Source organism: Bombus huntii, chromosome 4 (assembly GCF_024542735.1).
Source record: "Bombus huntii isolate Logan2020A chromosome 4, iyBomHunt1.1, whole genome shotgun sequence".
NCBI classification, from domain to species: Eukaryota; Metazoa; Arthropoda; class Insecta; order Hymenoptera; family Apidae; genus Bombus; species Bombus huntii.
In genome coordinates, this window is record NC_066241.1 from 13,554,878 (window position 1) to 13,577,465 (window position 22,588).

At 35.7% G+C, this 22,588-nt stretch overlaps 1 protein-coding gene and 1 long non-coding RNA gene across 8 annotated transcripts in view; one reads left to right on the forward strand and one right to left on the reverse strand.

Moving 5' to 3' along the window:
- LOC126864448 (protein Tob1-like) overlaps nt 1-22,588 on the reverse strand; it is a 120,471-nt gene that overhangs the window by 35,166 nt on the left and 62,717 nt on the right. The gene's annotated exons all lie outside the window — the stretch shown is intronic.
- Nucleotides 36-15,004, forward strand: LOC126864465 (uncharacterized). 5 transcript variants are annotated; one of them, XR_007689188.1, is made up of 3 exons: nt 36-5,576; nt 5,948-6,119; nt 14,536-15,004. It is a non-coding gene; the product is annotated as an uncharacterized LOC126864465 (long non-coding RNA). The 5 variants fall into 5 exon arrangements; XR_007689189.1 differs by having other exon boundaries at nt 5,977-6,119; XR_007689187.1 differs by having other exon boundaries at nt 36-1,167; nt 1,252-6,119.

Sequence of the window (22,588 nt, forward strand, 5' to 3'; positions counted from 1 at the left end):
TATATTGGAAGAATTTACGTCCTACATCCTGTTACCTCGAATTTAATATATCTATCGTTAAATGAACAAGAACTCAGTAGATTTATCGGCGTTCATCGATAACGTTATCGTCATCGATAGCTCCTGCCACGGCACTTGGCAAGACACAGCGGCTGTTACGCATCCAAATGCAATTATTTATCGGCCCGTGAAAATAGAATGCTCGCGGTCGTGCTATATATAATAGGTGCACGTAGCTGACAAATACGAGCCAGTAACACGAATTCGATGTAGCAATTAATAATGACGAACGAGCATGCCGACCTCTTAGTCATCGTTCGAGTACCAGCTAATACCAACCAAGGGTCACCGTGTCGAAGCGACATAGAACTGCAATAACCGAGTAATTAACACCCGAGGAGCCAGACATCGCATAAACATTAATCACTTCGACGTGGTATTTAAAATCTCATGCGCTAATAAACTAGAGTAGAATCTTGTAACTTCTGTAACACGATAACCTAGCTTCTAAATAATGAAATCAAAATCAGGAACAAAATATTCTGTCCAATGGAAAATTGAATTAAATTATGGGAGTAAATGTTGGATACAATATTTCTTGGGAATCGATTAACATCGAGGAAATGAATTTTCAAGACCTTTACGACCTTGCATCTTCGAAACGATTTATAACTTGACCGATAATGTAATTTTACCAAAATTCGTCTTAAGGTCAGTAAGGTCGGATGAAGTTAAAAGATATTTAGAAATTGATCACCTTTGAGAAAATAAAATTCATAAGAATATTTAAGATCTCCTATGTTTGGAATTATTTATAAATTGGTCTATTACGTAATTTTATCAAAAGATGTCTTAAAACCAATATAACCAATTTCCTATATTGTTACGGTCGATCTTATCGATCTATGCATTTAGATGTAGCCAGTTGTAAGTTTAAAGAAATCTTCTCTCGATTTCGCAATGTCCAAAGAAATGTAACGATGCTAATAAGATAGAAGTTGTGCACGTAGAAGTTTAAGCAAGAAGTTTCTTGCATGTCGCATCCTCGTGTCGTCGGTCAACACGGAAGTGAACCGAACCCTTGAATGTGCAAACATTGAGAAAAAGAGAGAAAGAGAGAGACGTGATGTACGCTATAAAACACAGAGAATTCTTGCTGGAGACGAGGTACGTGGTGCATCTCTATGTATACGTCGATTAGCCACGGCAATAAAGCATTTTCATGACGCGACACGCTGTAAAATTTATCAGGCGGGATCTTAGTCGTAATAACGTCTCTTTGGCACGCCAATTAACCAGTGCAATAAATTGCTTTTTCCCTGTTCCTGCTGGCGAATGCGCACTTTAAATTGCGAGGGAGCTTCGTGGATGACCTACATTTTTCGAATAAATTGGAAAATCCATGCTGCACAAAGAATTCAAACGTTTCATCCGACTTTTGATGGAATTTGAATTATTTAATTATGCTGCTTGTTAAACTGATATTCGACTAGATATCGTTATTGGATTAATAAGAGAGACGTTTGAAAAACATTTCTTCAAGCAGTTGGGAAGAATACGAAACTATTCATAGCAGAATAAAAAATTTGTTTTAGAATTTATAAAAGTCATAGAAATATCTAGTTGGCTAAATATTCTGTATACGATGACTAATATACAATTTCTCGCTAGTCATTCTATTTTATTTTCAAACCACCGCGTTGATAGTACAGTCTGGAATAATAAACATTTGCTAAAAATACGTTTCGAGTTATTGCCCCGTTTCTTCGTTAATGTCTATTTTCAGATGAAATATTTTGGACATTTTTAATCAGGATCGAATATATTGGTATAATATTGGAAAAATGTCATTTTCAAACGGCGCTATTTACATCTCAAAGATATCAACACTCCATGATGTCAGATATCGAGATTTCTAACTTCTGAATAATTTAATGAAATTAGAGAAACGAATTGAAAAAGAAAGAATGATCTCTTGTACTTCCATTCAGAATCGAATTTTCCATGACATGCATTCCGAGATATCAGAAACGCGCGATGTCACGACGAGAAGGATTTTATGCCGTGAGATTAATTAACAGACAGCAAGACCGAGATCTATTCCGGTCGAGGTCGACTATGTTTAGAGAATTCGAGAATGTTTACCTAATATAGAGCTAAGTAATCGTCGTGCTATCGATTGCACGAATTTTGGCCAGACTTTCTGTAAGCTCAGGCTCTTTATTCCCTCGTAATTGCGGCGCGATTTACTTGGCAATCGACTTGCTTGGCCACTGCTCAGGCTTTTAGGCGACCACAGTCGATGCAACGCACCCCTCGAACGACTCCGCGAAAAATAAATCGATAACATCCTCCAATATCAATCACATTTAAAAAACTGAATTGTAAAACGAGTGAAAACTGTTATACCTCTCCTAAACTTTATAACAAGCAAAACTATAAGAAATTCCAATAAGAAGTTTCCGATAGCACTGTCCCTCGCATCAGCCATATTTACACGCAAAAGAATTGCTGATTGATCTTAAAAAAGATTAAAAAGCTATCATAGCGTTATAATGTAAATCTTCATCTCCATTTGTCAATATTATAAAGAACTTTTAATATATAATTAAAATCGTTCTCAAGAATGCCCCGATTTCAAACATCCACTGCATCAGCACGTTTTTCCCAAAACCAAGAAATAAGGCAACATAGAACGTGAAAGAAATTGCGCGATAACGATCGTTTTCTCATAACGCAGCGTTCGAAAAGAAAAAAGAAAAAAAAAGGGGGCACTTATCGAGGTTGGATAATGTTTCCAAGTAACGCGGAATGTCACGTTGGAAAACGTCTTTCCTTGTTATCGTTGAGCGACAAATTTTTATCAAGCACGGCGCGATAACGTGCAACACTTTGCCAAAGAAACTCGCTCGACACCGTAGTCTCTTCTGTAAAAACCGATCGCAAAATCGCTGCTCGCTTCGTTAATTAACGATCGTCAGATGCTGCGTGGCCGCGGTTTCAAGAGACTCGAGCACGCTCGTAAGCCGACCTTTGCTGCGTTCGCAAAAATCCTGGCAGGAATTACGCTCGACCATATATCAGCGTGTCCAACGTGGAAAATAATTACGTGGCATGCAGCCACGTTGAACCGCGGTTGCTTCGTTCGAGGGTTACGCTTCGTGTTCGACGTTGAATGATCGATACGATCGGTTATCGCGACGTTACACACACGATGCTTGAGAATTTCTGACGAGAGAGATGAGAAACAGGATCATTTCACGAGCGTTCCAGGATCTTCGACTTGTGAAAGTGTTCACTGACAGCCTATGGTTCATATTTAAGTTTTTTACTAAGCTGCCTTAAAAAAAGTCTAATAAAGAGTGCAAGTATTTCCATTTCATAGGTAACGAACATTGTTAATTAAAATTTATGACGAAGGAAAGTAACCAAGAAAATGTTTCGTCATCGATAACTGTTATTGATAATTAATGAAATGTTTCTTCATAGATAACAGCTATCGGTGGTAACATAAGATAATTTCTATCACCGATATTGATCACCAGTAACAAAAAAAATATACAGGGTGGTTGGTAACTGGTGGTACAAGCGGAAAGGGGGTGATTCTACGCGAAACAAGAAGTCGAAAATATAGAATGAAAATTTTTTTTTTCTTTTTTTAATTTTTCCATCGAAACAATGATCTACAATGAGATCCGTTATAACGAGACGTGATAAAGTGCACGCGTACCGAGCGAAAATTCAAAGCCGATTTTCTCGAAAACAAAGCCTCAAACTAAAAATTTTTATTCTATATTTTCGACTTCTTTTTTCGCGTAGAATCACCTCCTCTCCGCTTGTACCACCAGTTACGAACCACCCTGTATATATATTTCAGCGGTTATAATGATTGTTTGCAAACAGGATTATCGAAACTGAAATATGAATTCTCGTACAATGACAATGGGAAATTTGGATTACAAGGTAATTTTCTATTACTCGATAAGATAGTAGGAAAAAATACAACTTGTTAGATTCAAAGATATAAATAGACGATAAATCTATAAAATTCCATAAACAATCAAGGATATACTTAATATTACAACAATCGGTATTTTTGAAATACTCAATTCGACGGGAAAATTCGTATTTAATCCCACGATCAAACAAAAGAACATTTAACGTGAAACTGATTATCGAATTTTTAAATTCATCAGCATTGTTATTACGTTCTCTCGTTCTATGATCTTCAATTCTAATTGTGTTTACTACCATCATTATCTTAATAAGTATCAAATCGATACCTTTACATGTATCCACATACAATTACATAGATTTTACATACACGTGGCTTTGGAATGTCTGAAGAGAAAAACAAGAGGATTGTTTCATGAGAGATTCAAGACCTTCGACCAACGGAAGCGTGTTCGCTTATAGTCGAAGGTTCAACGATCGTCTATCGATCGAAGATCCTTGGCTTGGCGTGTTTGTTCTGCTTTGTTTGCCGGACGAGAACGCGGAATGCTTGAGACACGAGAGGTCTTCGCGTTGGCCCGTCGACGACATACGTTGGCCCGAGTTCGATAGAGTTCATCCAAGCTGGCGTTTTATGTGCTCGACGTTGATATCGAGTCCCATGATCTAGGTCAGCGGGTCGGGAATCGATAGATGGGACAGAGATGAGAACGACGCCTAAATTAGAGCTCGAGGGAGTCGATAGGGTGGACTATCGTTCCTTTGGACTTTTACAACTCCTTGTGAATTGGAAGCTACCTGTGTCTCTATATTTTTAGAGCTTTGTTTCTGTAGGCTTATCATTGTGCCATTGTATCGCCTACCGGATGGTTCATTCATGTTATAGTAATTATTGGTTCTTCTTTTGTTATATCGATAATGAGAATTTTTGTTTGTAATTTTTGCAATCCGCGAATTTTTACGTTCCAATTTCACTTTAATTTCAAGAAGAATTTCAAGTAAGAACTTCTAATTGTTCAAAATATAATACCAGTGCGATACTGAAATGAGAAATTATGACTATCGATAATTAATCTATCGTATTTTTGTCAAACTTGAACAATATATTAAGAATAGAAAAACAAGATTGCGCGTGGATCGAGAAAGGAACGCATCAAAAGTAATCTGTAATTTTTACTCTGATTTGGTTTTTGGTATGGTATGTACTTTGTGTTACACAGAGTTAAGCGTAATTTGAGTTAAAGTATAATGAATCTTGACTTCAGACTTTTCATAGAATTGCTATTGAAACTGAACTTTATTCCACTAGGGACGGTATTTCCTACATAATTGATGCACCTACATACGCCTTTTCGTATGCAAATGCACTGATGCAATACGCACGTCATCCACGTGTAATTATTCGCAATAAATTATCAATTGCACAACGCGTGTCTGCAGAATACAATTTGGCACACGTATTTGTACTTTAGATGTTAGCGAAAAACAGTTGCTGCAGTTACTCAATGATCTCAGATGTTCTAAAGCGGAACTATCAGCGTGACCTAAGTGTAATAGTTTCGTGCAAGACAGTCGGGAAAAATTGTTTACACGCGTATTTCGTGAATTTTAGAGAAGATAAGGTTCGTGAGTAAGATTCGAAATTTACTATACGTTGCGTAGCACCGTGTAGTGACAGGAGATTAGCTTGAAAAATTGCACAGTGCTTACGAAACAACAGAAAGATTTGTAGTCGCTAAGGTTTTGAAATATTTCTGTTATATCAAACTTTTGACGTAGTTTTAACGAGATTTTGCGGAACAAAAAAGCTATTGAAGTTTTATGAAGATAAAAATTATTCGAAAGAAAGAGATTAGAAAAGGAAATAAATATAAAGGATAGAATTACTGAAAAGAGAAAGGAATAAAGAAATTTTTATTCAAATGATTGGAGCTTCGGGAATCAATTTTTTCCCTACATTTTCATATCTAAAAATTATATTCTCTCCAAATAGCAATCTACAGAATATAAATAAAAATTCAGGGGTTCCATAGCGAGGTTCAAAGTTAATCTGTATGAAGCTCGATGGAAATCGTGCAGTTTTAAATATTACTGGCAGTCTGCGTGATAACGCCCAACGAGCAGAGAGGAGACAAGTTGCGACAGATGTCAATTTCCACGATGGCGTGAGTTTTGTCGATAACGACGCTAACAGGAACAACAATTATTCCGCTCCCTCGCTCCACATTTTTGTTTCCTTGTTTCAATTAATTCCTAGATGTGTATGAATTAAACACATCTGACGAACTTAATTCTCTTTAATAAAATATGAACGCGTCGCGTTTTAACAGAAACATATTAGACGTTACGTGACGTTGCTTTACTACTGTTTTAATAAAATTTTAACGTAGTTAATGTATATCTAAGCATCAATTAACAAAGTTAAAAATAATATTCGATTGTCGTATAATAAAATTAAATTTTATAAATTTCGTCAATCATTTTATCATGCATTATAAATCACTGACTATAATAATTCATACTAGAAAGCAGATGCTATCCTTATATGAGAATATCTTCGAAGTTACTTGTGGTAAAGTATACCTAACGAGCAAATTTAACATCTCTCATCCAACATCAGGTTTTATGACTTCGAGGTTTATACTATAGAAATTGCAATACTCTCCAGGATACTAAAACTTTTTCTCACGGTGATCCGTGATTGCTTCTAAAATTTTAATCCGCCTCCGTGGTGTTGAACGCGTCGCAACGCCGTAAAAGGAGAGACAAGCTGGCCAAAAAAAATTAATTATCTCGCTGTACAGTGCTTCGTTCGCACGCTGAAAATGGAGTAAATAAAATGTTACTCATAAACGAGTAACATTCTCCCTTCACTCACGGCACTAAGAAGAATGAAACAAAAATTAATTTTTTAATTCCTCTGTATACATATAATCTATTCACGTTCGTAAACTCTGTTACGAACCATTACATAATTCCATAGTACAGTATCGTCCTAATATCACCATAAATTACTCTATATATCACAACGAAACGCTATTCGAAATTCATCTCCAAAGAGAAAAGAGAGAGAAGAACGATAATAAAGAGAAAAAAAACAGGCAAAGAGTACTCGAGGAAGAAGGGAGTCGTTCGATCGTGGCATGTGAACTTTCGACGAAATCGCAAGAGAAGGAACACGGCATGCTCAACCGAGGGAGATAACCCCCGCGGGTTAAGGGTTGCGATTCACGATCGATGTTATCACGAAATTGGGATCGTGGATGCGCGATACCGTCTCCATGATAACGTTTCGCCGCCCCTCTTCCTCATTATGATATCAGTATGAGTTCGTCCTTCTCCGACACGGCGGATCTCGAGCTACGTAATATCGCGCGACCACGTTCATCGCGATGGAGCCGTTACATCGCGATAACCGGTGCGTGCACGCGCGCAAAGTACTTCTGATAAGCGTACGCTCGACCGAATCGTTTCCATGAGCCCAACCAGATTGTGGATTACGTTCTCGCGTGGAAACACCACTGATATTTGGTAATTGAGTACTTTTTTATTTTCGGCTGGATTTCGAAAGATTATTTGATACGGATCGTGTTCCATGAGCATCGAGTCATTCTTGACTCGATTTTGTCTCGTGGCTGATACAAAGTATCCTTAATTTTGAAGGAAAATAAATTTTTAAAAATTTGTCTAACTTCGTAGAAGAGGGAAAATTCTCGTAAATTTTCTTCATTTTCTAGGCAACAGACTCGTTTGCATTTTGTGAGAGGAAAAAGAGTCAAGAAAGCGAAGGTTCGTTTTCTTTCAAACATAAAAGTATTTTTTGTACTAAGGAAAATATTCCGATGGGATTCGATTTACGACTAGCTTGTAAAAAATTTGTAGATCTAGCAAAGTTGAATGATTTGAAGCTTGATGAAGATTGTTTCATATTGAAAGCTTCTTAATTGAACGAAAAAGACTCAAATATGAAAAACTTCAGAAAGACGTTCTTCGGTTAACTAATATTAAATTTTGGAAGAGTCACAGAAAGACTTTTGGTTATTCGATATATTGGGAATTTAAAGGTTTGAACATTACTCAGAATTTCGGCCTCTCCGTTGCTACATCGCAACTAATTAATGGTCCTTTAAGTGAACCACAAATATAACACGTTGAATTTAAATTCAATGAATATATGAAACTGAATATTTACAATTATTTAATCGTAATGAGATTACACCGAATACGTTACGCGAACAGACAATGTAATTTGTCGGAGTAGACCTTAATTTTATTAATGTGAATCGTAACAAAAGCGTCAATTATGTAATAAACATCGAGTCGTTGTTAATTGTAGCATTGATTCGAATAAAGATAACAAGAAAATCGATACGTCAGTTATCGTACGAACGTAAACCAGAAAAGAAAGGAAAAATATTACGGACGTTATCAGCGTTAATAAATCGAGCAATTGTATTATATTCTCGTTTATCTACAAGCACGAGGTAGATGGAATAAAATATAGGTATTTTTATCCATTGTGTTCAGAAGAAAATAAAAGTTGATTATCGCTAATACACGATGCATTCCAATAAAATTAATCGACGATATTTCGTCGAATAGTATAGATAAGCAGCGTAGTAAGAACAGAAATCTAATTTTACACGTTTCGAAAATATTATCAACAAGATATATATATATATACATATGTATATTATACTTGAAAAAATTATCAAACTGTTGTTAATTATTATCACATAAGATTGTCATAATCTTTTTGATAATTCTACAAGATTAATTTAACTTAAACGCAAAACTCGATAACGATGGACAGCTACTGCTCGTCGAAATTTTCTTTACTAGAAAATAAGAATTTTTATTCATCATCAAAGACTTCATTATAAAATATTCGAGTAGCAGACTTAAGAAACCTTTTCATATAGACTCGATTAAGACGCGAGTTTTGCATAACCCGAAAGTACGAGATTCAAAGTACTAAGAATACGTTGAAACGAGAAAAACTAACTGATACGCATCAAATTTGTAAAACTCCGAAGTACTAGAGAAAACGACGTCAAAGACGCTAAGAAATCACTGAATCTCCAAGCCACGACTCTCAAAGTGCATCGCATACATTCCACTTATCCTAGACGTAATCTCGGCACATTGTTCGCGTTTCATTACGGTTCCTTTACGACACTCGTTCCTTCGATCGCGACCATAAAACGACGCTTACGGAAAACAACGGATCTCGTCGCGTCGGTTTCCTGGAGTGGTGATACAGGTGCAAAAGTACGTTTCTTTCATGAAGTAGAAAATTAAATTGAAGCTGAAAGTGCGGAATTGAAAATTATAAACTATTCAACTATTAATAAGAACAAATTTTGTTTGTTTTACAATTGAGCTAACAGCTTTTAGATTTTCAGACTTTCGCTCAGACTCGATAGAAAGTCGATAAAATATCGTTTATAGCAAACAGTTATTTGGAGGGATTTCAACAAATGGATTTTTGAAGAGGTATGAAGGTACTCTGAATCATTACTGAATGAATCATAATAAAATTGTGAAAGACATATAGTCGGAAAAAGAAAAGGAATTCGAAAGCTGTAGATTTCCATACTTAGGTTTCTTCAAATTTCTCAAATATTCCTCCTAGTATAATATCATTAAATGACCATGGTCTTGATCCCATTAAATGGCTCACATTTAGAATTAGTTTTTACAGACATATATCAAAATTGTAAATTTTTCTTTCAGCAATAAAAAAGGTTGGTATAACCTTGACATGCTATCACACAAAATGGCAATTTTAGAAGTAATTTTTGTGGACACGTCGGTAGCAACGATTTTTCAAATGTGTCACTATTCTAGCAAACCGATGAAACAGACCTATTAACTTTTACGTCGTTTAACTTTAATGTCGCCTCCTATTATCTACGAGCGAATCAGACGGACGGTTCGCGGAGGATTACGTAGCGCTGCAATGATAATGCGAATCCACGAAATTCCATCAATAAATTTACCAACTGCGCAATTCGCCGCGTTTCCCGAGACCCGGTGATAATACTCTTCGCGTTTAATATCCGTCCGCTTCCCTTTTTACGACCGTTTTAATTTCATCCTCGGCAGTAACTCTCTTCTGCTCCGCGAAACGAACGACGCTCATTCAGTTCGCAAGTTGCTATCGTGACGCGTGTCCTCAGTAAAAAGATACGAACGATAAGATTCGGCTGTTCTTGATAAAGTTTTTTGGTAAACCAATTGGAGAAAAGGAAGGGAAAGGGGACTATGTATGACGAAAGCTGATCGAACTGACGAGATATTCGAACGAATTGCGAAATTTTATGAAATAGCCGATGAAAATTCGATAAAACTGTGTGTATTTTATTCTTGCGGAATTTTTAATCTGGAGATATTTGTTCAAAGTAGATGAGCAATTTTTGGAAGATTTTTGTGACTAATATTAGTGGAATTTGTAGATAGAATATAGAGATATGTGATACAGTGGATTTTTATATCACCAACTGCCAGATCTGACTACTATCTTGGCGAACTGACAAAACACTTTCCCAAAATGTCAACTGTGAGAGAGAGTACCTATACAATGTCTACTATATAAAAGACGACTACCTTTTTTCGTTGCTAAAAATACATTTGGCTAAAGAATGTTCCATATATTCTTTAACTTTATTTTACAATGTTATATTTCCTACTAATGTGTATTTTTTAAGATTTGCACAATAATATATTATATATGTGTTCCTTCATCTGAAAACGCGCAAATATCTTGAGCATTATGAGCGATACGGAAATATGTTCCAAACAAATGTCATACCAATATTTATTTTATATGTTGGAAAGCTGTATGAAGGCTACATTTTTAGATGAAAACTATATCTTTCACATAAACCACTATCGGGATATTAAATTTCAACTTTGATATGATCCGGCATTGGCGTCATCCAGTGTACATCACGAGAAAATTGCTTTGACAAACTTTGTGCATCATAATGGTTCTAAAAAGAGCTGATTGTGTGTATACACATTGTGTATATACTAAATACTATCCTTAAAACAGTTAGTCGCTTCTTTTCTACGTATTTACCATAAAATAATATGACTTTTTTACCCTTCTTAAGAATTAATATTTCGATAGTTTATGCGAAAGATACAAGTAAAGCGTTAAAGTAAAGCGTTTAAAATGTTGCAGTGTCGATTGCAAGAACACAGGAAAAGAAGATATAGTTTCCATTTAAAAATATAAACGTGACATTTATAGGGCTTTCCAAAGTCATTGTTTGATAAATTAAATATCGGTACGATATGTCCCCCTGGACATCCTACAATATTTGTTTCAAACATTTTTATTTTCGAGATATTTACATCACCAGATATTTCCCAGACAAATGGCACACGTCTTACGATATTTAATTTTGAAACCTAAAATCCCAATTTAAACAACATTTGAACGAGTATATGAAAAAGGATGACTTGTACATTTATTAACAAAAATCTGGATCTTTAATACCAAAACAAATATCTACTCTAGAAATTATTATATGAAATTTTCAAATAATTTCCAACCAGTTCCAAAGGAAATTTTAACATTCTAGACAGTTTTTTTCGGCTTTCACTCTGTTAGGTAGACTCACAAAATATTATACTTCAAGGCAGCACACGAATTCCTAAAATAACACACGTGCTCCGCAAAAATTCATGCCAACGAAAATCTTAACGCGTTTATGTGGAACGTAAATCCGTAATTATCGAAACTTTTTTAACGATCTTCTTTGTAAGTTGTCCAAGCCCGTGACGAGGCTGTCAGGGCAGCGAAAGGCTTCGTTTTAAACTCGACGCGAAGCACCTGGCTGGTTATAGTCGATAATGCTTATGCACGACTTGCTTCAACCACTTTGAACTTGGAGGGTCGTGTAAATCGCATGGAAAACGGGCTAGTAGGTCACCCTACTTTCGTCCGTTACATTCCACGATACACGTTCAACATACCGTAGAAATTTCCTTTGTTTATCCACTTTTACTTTTACGTTTATAGCTGGCAATAGCTGACAGTTCGATGGCGCCGCCATCGTTTCGTTCGCGTTTACACTCGATATCTGGCGACGTTGATGATTCAGGATTTAATGGTACTTGCATGACATGTGTATATGAAATTTTTATTTTTAAAACGAATACTGGGAACGGGATCTTTTTCTTTCGACATCCCTGTAAGCTTATTTTTCGGGTATCTTATCATGTATTTGCGTGGATAAACTTCGTGAAACATAAAGTTAATATGTAAGCCGAGAGAGAGAGAGGATGTTACCTGATAACGTATTGTGTTGTAAATTCGAAGATCGATTACATCAGAAATTCTCACGTTCGTTAAAAACTCATTTAAATTTCATCTAAAATTCTAATTCCTCACTCGGCCAGCAAAAGATAATTAAACGTTCCGCTATAGTTAACAATACGAGCGGAAACTATGTTAATATCTACTGACGAATTAAAATCGTTTCCAATAAAAAGCTTCCATTTCGTGTGAATGTTACGTTTCATTGTTTGTATTCATAAAACAGTTAGTTTATAAGTGTTGGTTTCGAACTTCAAGATGAGTGATTGTAGAGCTCAAAAATATACTTATGAGAACTTTGACATTTGAAAAAATCGAAGCTCATAAAAGTAGTACTGGAACCTTGAAAGATTAGAAACTATACCACAGATATATCATACTATACGACATGCACTATGTTCGCTACAATTCAATACCGTAAACAGAAATCTATCTTAAGCCTCTGATTAAAGTATTTAAAAAATATATCTGACGAATACTACTCGCGATAGTGTTTCATATGTGTAATTATCGAAGTACTTATAAACATCTAAAATCTTACTTCGTCTAGCTCTAAGATTATATAATTAAATTTCGAATTATTTAGTAGTACTTTCGTATAAGCGAACAAATTTGATATTATGAACATGAAATATAGAACCTGACAAAAAGAGGCTTCGTTGGAAAATAAGGGTATACGCAAATACTTTTTGTAGCCACTGTACTTGATCCCATTCTTAGTCAATAAACATTCAAACATGAACATTCTTACAATCTTATCGTTGTGGCATATGGTGAGACTTACCTGACCCACAAAGCTAAAAGCTCAGTACACCGATCAATCTCCATAAATGTTCCAATTCGAAATGCGACTAGCTTCCTAAATAGGCGGCTATAAACTTAATCGGACTGCATATTTACCAATATCGCTGGAAAGCGTTTCGTGTCGCATGAAATCGAAAATAAAGACGCTTGTCACGTAACCACAACGAAAATGTTCCACTGTATGTATGTATACACGACGTACATATATATATATACATATATATATATATATATGCAAGACTGTTTTAAGCACGAAACGTCGCGAAGTCTCATAATTTTGATCGCACGAGCTACGGCGATAAAACAGGGCGAAATTGCCAAAGCAAACACACACAGTCGGTCGACATACGCGCGTACCACCTAGCTGAGGGTTAAAATTACGCTCTGACTACAGGTCAGGCTCGAGATTCGTTTGGCAACCCTGTCATTTTCCTCGAGAGCCCTTAACGAGTCCCGGCCCTACCTTCCTCTTCATCCCTGTCACCCTCGAAAAAAAGCAACCCCTCTTCTCGAGCCAAGGTGAAATAAAAGCTGTTACACTCGGTAACGAGCTCGGAACAAGCAATAACGTCGCATGGAAATTTATTACGGTAAACACGGGCGCATCCCGAGGCCTCGTTGCTCATCGCGATCGCGCAGTAAAACGCGTTCCAAATAATTGCCCTGCTTGCCCTTTCGTACTTCTTTGCTCCCGCTGGGAAAAGACAAGAAGTAAATTTCTCTTGAAAACCTTTTCAAACTCTTTCCATACAGATCTCCTCTTCAGAATTCATTTAGGTTTTTCTTTAAGTCTCATTACGTAGTCTTTTTATACTATTTGTACAATTAAGGAATTTATTAGATTTGGATTGAATGGAAAGCTTATGTATTTTCGGAATATTAGATACAGTTGTATGGCCACAGAATTGATGTATTGTAATCAATAACGTATAACCCCTGTTACTATCTGCCAATATTCTAGATTGCATAGAAAGAATTATAATAATAGCAATATAATCCTTTTCCCATTTCCAATATCCTAAATAATAAATCAACTAACGATCACAACTATTACAATATATTCTATATTAATCAACATTATGTTCCTTAAAATTTTACTTTTCTCAACTCAATACCGAAACGACAACTAACCATTATCAGTTTTTTAAACAATATATAATACAATTTATCCTTGTTACAATTCTACGCATAGTAAAATCAATATAACAGCCAACGATAAATCAATAAATCCAACTAACAGTCCCCCATAGCTCGTTCTATTCACTGATTATCAACTGTCCCAAGTTTCAAGTAGAAAACTACCGCCACTGATCAGACCGAGCGTTACGCGGCATCGTGGTACTTCTGGTTCTACCGAAGCACTTCATAACGCATTAAGAGGCAGTTTTCTTCGTTTCATAATCGATTACGTAAAGCAACGACGAACAGTTATGGTTCCGTTTTTGCAGGGAATATTTCGTGTCCGTGGGAGGCTCGAGAAGAAATGGGTCGACGAAGTCCGTGGAAGCTGTCGAATCTCAGGTACGCTCGAAATCGATCGTTAAAAGCGAGCTCAGACGATTTTTGCCAACAATACGAGCGGCCTATAAAACCACAGCAGATACCTCTCTCCCCCGCGTTTGGCTTCGTTATATTGGATTCTGCGAATCAATAAACCTCGCTTGCGTCACGACCATGCTGATCCTAATGCAACGAGCTTGCAACGCGTGTTTCAACGCTTCTGCACAGAACAGAGGAATCTTCGATTCGTTTGTTGATCGCACACGCTGTAACGAATGCTTTGCCTTCATTCGTTTTTCACATAGAATACTCGTGGTTTATTATTTCAGGTATTAATAATGGACATTGTAATTCTTCCATCATTGTACTTTTTTCTATCAAATTTGAGTATTGCATTAAACAAAATATTTTTAAGTATATTCTGAAAAGTTTCTAAGAGTTTCTAACAGTAGGTAGAAATGCCACTCGTTAAAACGAATACAAATTAACGAGTACAAATTAAGATAATACATATCGTACTTGTTACTAAAACAAAATGTTTATTCATGTTGGGAACAAAGTAACTTTTATCGTATTATAGCTATGTTTAAAATGTATTAGTGTAGATAGCGTGACTAAGAAAGGTCAATGACGTGTTAAATAAAAATTTGCAATTTTCGACTGCTTTATGTTTTAAACTGTAAGGAATTTCTTAGGAAATGTCTTTTTTTGAGATTATTTATAATTATCCGGAAATTTTCTTATTTTACTTAACGATGAAGTTATCTTATTAGAAGAATCGATGAGAAAGCAACGCGTAAACATAACTTTCTATTTTTAAATCACGTGTTGTTTCAGACGTTTCGTTGAATTTGTTCAGTCATTCCCGTCATAGGAATAATATTTGTTGATTTCGTGCGAAAACGTTGAAGTTTCCATGAAATAAACAGGCGTTTGTAAAAAAATTTGAACTGTTATCCCATCGATGAAGAGTTAAACGGTGATTACCGTGGGAAAAATTAAATCTCTGCTCTTGTATGACATCAGGAAATTTCAACTGTGAACAAAGTTCACAACGAGCCACGGGCAATATTTAAGGACTGCAACCTTTCGTCGTGAGGAAGCAAAGCTGAGAAAAACGATATGTCAAACAGAGTTCACGGATGATCACTAAAAAGAGAACACTTGTTAAATGTCACTGCTTTCACCGTCAGCTTTATAATCATACTTGACGATCCGATGAATAATGACTTTCCCTCTTACCATTTTCCCTACATTACCTATAAAAAGACCATTACTCTTATTATATCACCTTAAGAATTAAAATCCTACAACTACATACAATCTCTATCATCGTGTGTCTTGGAAATTACGTACACGTGTATCTATACTTCTTTTCATCTATATTTTTACATTCTAGAAAAAGAATTTTCAGGTCTAATATCGAATAATCTCGGCGTTTCCACGCCAGAAATTTACCAGAAATCTCACAAACAACAAAGCGCTACCCATCTCAATCGAAATAAAGAGTAACATTGTACACTATAAATATTTTCCCGGGGTTAAAAATCTAAAGTTTCTAAATCTTTACGTGTATTTACTTCCACAAATTCCATTCTTCCTAAAATTCTCAGAAACTACTAACAATCACAGAATTTTTCAAACAGGCTCCAGAGATGTTTACGTAAGTACTTGCAATTTGTTATTCGTAATCCTTTCATGCAGCTAGTTTTGCCTAAAAGGAAGAGCAAAGTTACCCAAAACTGGCAGAATCTTCGAAACATATTTCCAGAGATGTTTACCTACGTCTAATTTCCTATTCAGAGTCCATTCACGTTTCGGTTTTTTTCATAAAAACGGAAACCAACGAGGCCTTCATGGACCAACCGAAAGGCGATTTATTAGCAGAACGGCGTTACGCGTTCGGAATGAAACAACGACCAACAATGGCGCGTCTCGCATTCGGCTTTCAGCGCTATTCTTGGCCAACCCGGGAGGCGATCCTGAAGTTGATGGATCGGTTGGTGACGCGCGAAAAGCGATCGTGCTTCCGCGAACTTCGTTCTCCTTCGACGTTCAAAGCAAGACGTATCGCGGCTGGAAGGGAGTGATTGCCAGAACTCTTTGTGAATTAACAAATCCAAGCTTGTAGATCAGATTAAAGGCTCGAAAAGCTCGAGATTTCTCTTTTTTCTTGCTGGAACGTCGTGGAAAATCGTTTACTACTTCTTGTTTGATTTTATTAAACAGAGAATTGCAAGTTTCCAATTTTAACGCGCTGAAGAAAAGTATACCAACGAATCGAATAAATTGTAGAGAAATCTCTTTTTCTTTCTTTATTTTCATCTTAGAATTTGAGATTATTTTAGTCGTTTTCTTTGAAAATTGTTAATGAAAACGACATGACATATAAATGACTATAAATTATTCGTTTAGAATAAACTGGAGATTTAATATTACGTTATTATTCTAGTCACGATGTATTGCATACATAAATCATGTTAATTACAAACCATTAATTGTTGCGTTCCGAAATTTTTCTCATGAGATTTTCTTTCCGAGTTCCCCTTCGGCCTATGACGGATAAAAGAAATACATTGATATTGTATAATGTCGTTTTTCATATGTACAAATAGCATCGGAAAAAAAACAAAATAGGCAAGGTATAATATACAATAAGTAGGTACATTATATTATATATGCCTACGAACACTTTATATTACATGACAGTATACTTTTCAAGTCGTATCGTTTGTTTAAATTTAGCAAAGCGAAATTAAAAAGAACAATTTGAAACAGCGCCTAATTTCTACATTATTCGCAAAATACAAATAATCTATTACATTCTATTATATCTATATACACCTAACTAACTTTACAGAAAAACACATTACAACAGAAAATAACTTTACTCGTTTCTTCTATCCATCACATTATTTTCTTAAGACTTTTTCATTACGTTCCTCGAAACAAAAAAAGGAAGAATGCAGGAATAATTATCAGACTTTCGCTTGTGGATTCAACATAGAAAATCAGTTTCCTCCTTACAGGGATCCGGGGTTTTTACATGGAGCAAAAAACGTGAGAAATTGCACCGGAGCGTGCAAATAGTAGTCGATTCTCAGCTTGGACTAAAAGCAGACGCTGATTTACAAGGCCAATAGCGTTTATCACGTCTAGCAAAGTCTGTAAAACAAAGCGGAGGTCCGAGACCCTTTTAAGGGACGATAGACACGCTGTTTCTCACCCTATTTCGTTCAGGAGGGAATGCGAAAGAAGTGGAAGCGATGAAAATTCGACTTTTCTCTCACTCCCTGGTAAAACGTGTCTACACGCGTTGCTTGATGGCCTAGTAAAGGCCGAATGTGTCAAGAAAATTTATTTCGATCACGAGGGTGGATGAATTGTAGCGTCAGCGAGAACTCGTCTCGTTTTTCTCCCTTCTCTGCCTGTAGAATTTGTGTTCTACGTTTCCAGCTTTCTCGGCATTCGTTTTTCCGCGAATTTCCCGATGAATATATATGTATATATGCTTGGCCTCTATAGTGCAAAAAGAGCTCGTCGAGATTGAATTCGCATTATAGTGGAGATCGGTCGAAAGCGTAAAATGCAATTTCCCTGAAAGTGCTTCATAAATGTTGCAATTTATTTCTGTTAATTGGTACGGGAATGAGAACGCGTGAATCAATGGAATAAAAGGGACTAAGGTTGAAATACTGAATCTTTAAATCTGAAACTTAACATTCCACAATTCAAGTCCTAATTCAATCGCTTCTACATTTTCTCAGAATCCTGTCATATTCAAATCTCAAAATCTTCTATATAATTATACATGTACACAATAATATATTATATACACCTATATAAACTTCTACTTCGAACACTTAATCCATCAGTCATTAAAAAAATTGTCAAAGTAATACTATTGTACATATCGCGATTAATCAGAACAAAACGCATTAATTTTCAATAATCGTTGTTTCAACACTGTGGTAATGAAGAGACGGCGAATCGTCACGTAATAACTGGCAGATGATACTAATTCCGAGGACAACCACAATTGATTTTATACTCAACTAAACTCATCTACGCTCCGTGTTCGCACCTGACCAATCTCCTTTTTTCATCATGGCGACGTTTAATCCCATCTTTTTCCGTCGTAAAGAAATATAGCTACCGGAATTTATTGCCAGTACGAATTCTCAGCCTTCAATATCGGCATATTAATTTTCGGCTGGCGCACGAGAGACGTTCGATCGCTTCGTTAATTATTAGCCGATTTTTCACCGTCTCGAGGCTAAGACCTGCAGAAATTCATGCCGACATAACGATGTGAAGTACTGTAAGAGTTTTAGAAATATTGTGATGATCCACGCAAAATTCTCATTAGATAAATGGTTTACGCTAATTATACGTATTTAAGAATAATATGTCAAACGATCGATATTTCTTTCGACCTCGTTGTAGTCCTAGAACTTGTATGTTCTAATCTCGCTCTTCCCTCGATACATAGAAACACTTAACTTTTTAAAGAACAACTTTATCGTAAAATTTAAAAGAGGAAATCGTGCGCGTTAACAACGATGCTTTCAGCAACGATAAGATTGAAAGTGCAAAATTCAAGTATCATTGATGTTTTCAGAAACGAACTGCTTTTAACCTGCGAGAAAAATTATCTTTTTTACGAATTACTAAGAAAGGCACAATATACTAAAATTTTAAACCAGTTTTATCAAAGATCGATAGGTATATTTACCGTTTAGTTGATGAATAATTTACTAGAGTACAATGTTACGTATATACAGTCAACAAGACACAAACTTGACTTTTAACCTTTAACGAAAAGTTTTTCTCGAAAGGGTGATAACAATATTCGAACGAGCTTTTGTTTTTTCGTGGATACAAACGAGAGAGAGAGAGAGAGAGAGAGGGGGGGGGAGAGATAGGGACAGGGATGAGATGAGAGTTCCGGTGACCAGGTCTGACTAACATGTTTTTGCGCGGACCTCGAAAGCTTTATTTGCCGAGCGAGATTTTCCAATTAAACCGTGATTAATCCGCGCGACGAATGCTTAGGGCCGAATGTTTACGGCTCAGGGGAAATAAGTTGCTGGTATACAGAGCGTGGAAAATCGATACACACAGTGAGGGCAGGGTGTAACGGGTAGGGTTTGGGTGCAGAGGAATCGACGATAATCCGATTTCGATGGACGGCACGAGTTGGATAATTCGTTTGCCTCGTGCCACTCCAAATAGAGAAAGAGAGATAGAGAGGTAGAGAAAGAGAGATAGAGGGATAGAGAAAGAGAGGTAGAGAAATAGAAGGAGAGGAGAAAGATGAGTGTGTTCTATCTTCGTCCTTCATCCCGCTATTCTGTATTTCTATCTCTGTTATCGATGGAACTATTGAATTCCGTTTTCCTCGACTCGCGTGACTCGAATCGCGAAAAAATTCGAACTGCGTAGAGAGGAAAAGCGCTTCGCGATCGTTCGAAATGACTTTACATTCTACGAAATAGTTCGAGGATAAAATTCTTCGATCGAATGGTTTCGTCGTTGCGATTTTTATTAATTACTTCTTATTGGATCTTCCGATTATCTTAACTTGGGGATTTACTTAGTCGCGATAGTTGGGAAAATAGAGAAATTGTGTTTGTGGGAAAACTAATATACGGTCATAGGTACTGTATAAAAACATGATTCTAAAGGAGAAATATGTAATGAATGATGTTAAACGATGGATATAGTACTAGAATTACATTACATATATCTAAATGTAACATGTAAGACAGCGTTGTTAAATTAAAAACAGTCATTTGTATGTGCTATATAACATCCTCAAACTGGTTGCCTCGTTTGCATAATGTATAAAACATTTCGCAGTGTATTTTACGAGCGAATAAAGGTGTTTAAGTTGGCGATTCTCTAATAATTAAACAGTGTCTCCAAGAACTAGAAATTATTTTGCAATGTTTCCCTTGCGTAAAGAAAGAAACGAAAGATCACCTATACCCAGACGATGTTGTCACTCTCACGAACTTGATATACTCAATGCTTCATTCATGGATCATTCAAAGTAATAATTTCATTATATGAGAATAATACTAATAATAATAATGAGAATTATATACATTCTAATTTACAAACTGTATTCAATGATTTAATCATTTTGAGTATCAACCTTACAAATACTATGAGTAGTAAAAATTTAGAAAACGATTATAATGTACTTATAAATAACTCGATTATTACTTTAATTACACCTTCTATTATAATAAATAACTAAAAAAGAGTCTAATAGAAACCATCACTTAAACGAAAACAAAAGCTTTCTGGTTTTACGTTTTATTATAATCCAACAGGCAATTTCAATCAATTAATTCGTCAAACGCGAGTCGCTGACGCGATGCGCCATCTCGTATAGCCAGCGGCGACCTTGCTATTATTGTCACACTATTTTCATAAGCAGCTCGGGCAAATCTGACGTAAATAAATGCGTAAATACCTCTATACCGCATTTTAACCCATTAATTAATTAACGCGCCTAATCTGCTAATTCGTTTGACACACACACACACACACGCGCGCGCGCGCGCACACACACACACACACACACACACACGATTCCTAAGCGCGAATGGAAATCGTCATTTCCGCAGTAGGAAAAGCATGTTCTAGACAGCGTTACGACCTCAACGTAATTTGTCGTAATAGGCATGTTTGTTTGATGTAATACCAAGAGACTGAGTCACTACGATCGTTCCAGATCGCGAGCGACCTTGAAGAAAAGCGAAACGCCTCGTATCGACTGACGACGAATACAATTTCTAGATCGATGTGTCGAACCAATGTTATTATTTACCTTTTAAACGAAGCTGCATTGCAACGGACGATTCGGATTGTCGTCACAATATTCTCACACCATAACTCTACCTTTAGCGTAGAAGCACAACTTTGGTATCTACTCGAACGATAATCTCATTTGTTAATATACCAATAAACTAAATATCCTATTCTCCAATCGCATATAAATGACATTTTTAAAACGATTTTGCAGTCAGTTATAGAAGTTTATATACGTATACTTAATGAATTCTTTGTACATGTATTATTTACTGAAAGAAATTAGAAACGTATTTTGCATTAGGACCATTAAAACTCACAAGCAGTGCCTTATTAAAGTATTTGGTCACTTACAGAAATCTTTTACTAAACGTATTATGCGTCTTATATAAAACATTTTAAAATTTCAGTAGCATTATGTATAATGGAACACGTTTATTATATTAATAAAATTTGAAACAAATGGGAAATATACGTACGTATATATAGAAGAATATAATCATAGTATTTGAACGGTCAGTTATTTATTATACTAGTAAACTAAAAAATATTTACTGAGATCGCTCTTAGCACTAATTATATGCTGAAGACCGTTATGTTGCATAGTACGTTTTAAACTAAATATATATTTACAGCAAATATTTTGCAACTTTTATATACACTTCTAGATTCGTTTCAAATTTTACAAATAGAATTATGATAGTCATGTCTCATTATAGTGTTAATGAAACTTTAGAAAGTTTCGTATGATGCATGTAATATATTCATCAAAATTTTCTATGTTAATATTTTTTGTGTTTCGAATATTGTCAAATGTCCTTCTTAAATGTCAAATTGATCGACTCTTTCTTACTTCTTTAATTTCATTACATAAATACACGATTATTATACAATTCTTGAGAAACAAATAGTTAATTTTCATACGTCGAGATAAATTTAGAAAGCAATGTCTGTAAGTTCATCAATATGTCTTCTGAATGGCTCATGTAACATATAACAAAGTCCCTAAATCCGATTAATATAAAATATGGTACAAAAAGATTTTTAGAACTAACCTCCTAATTAAAAGAGTGTAGGCAGGCTTTTCTAAGACACTACACATCACTGTCGCCTTTTTTTATTAATTTAAGAAATAAAGACTGAGACGTAGATCGTAAAACCGAAACGAAACATACATAT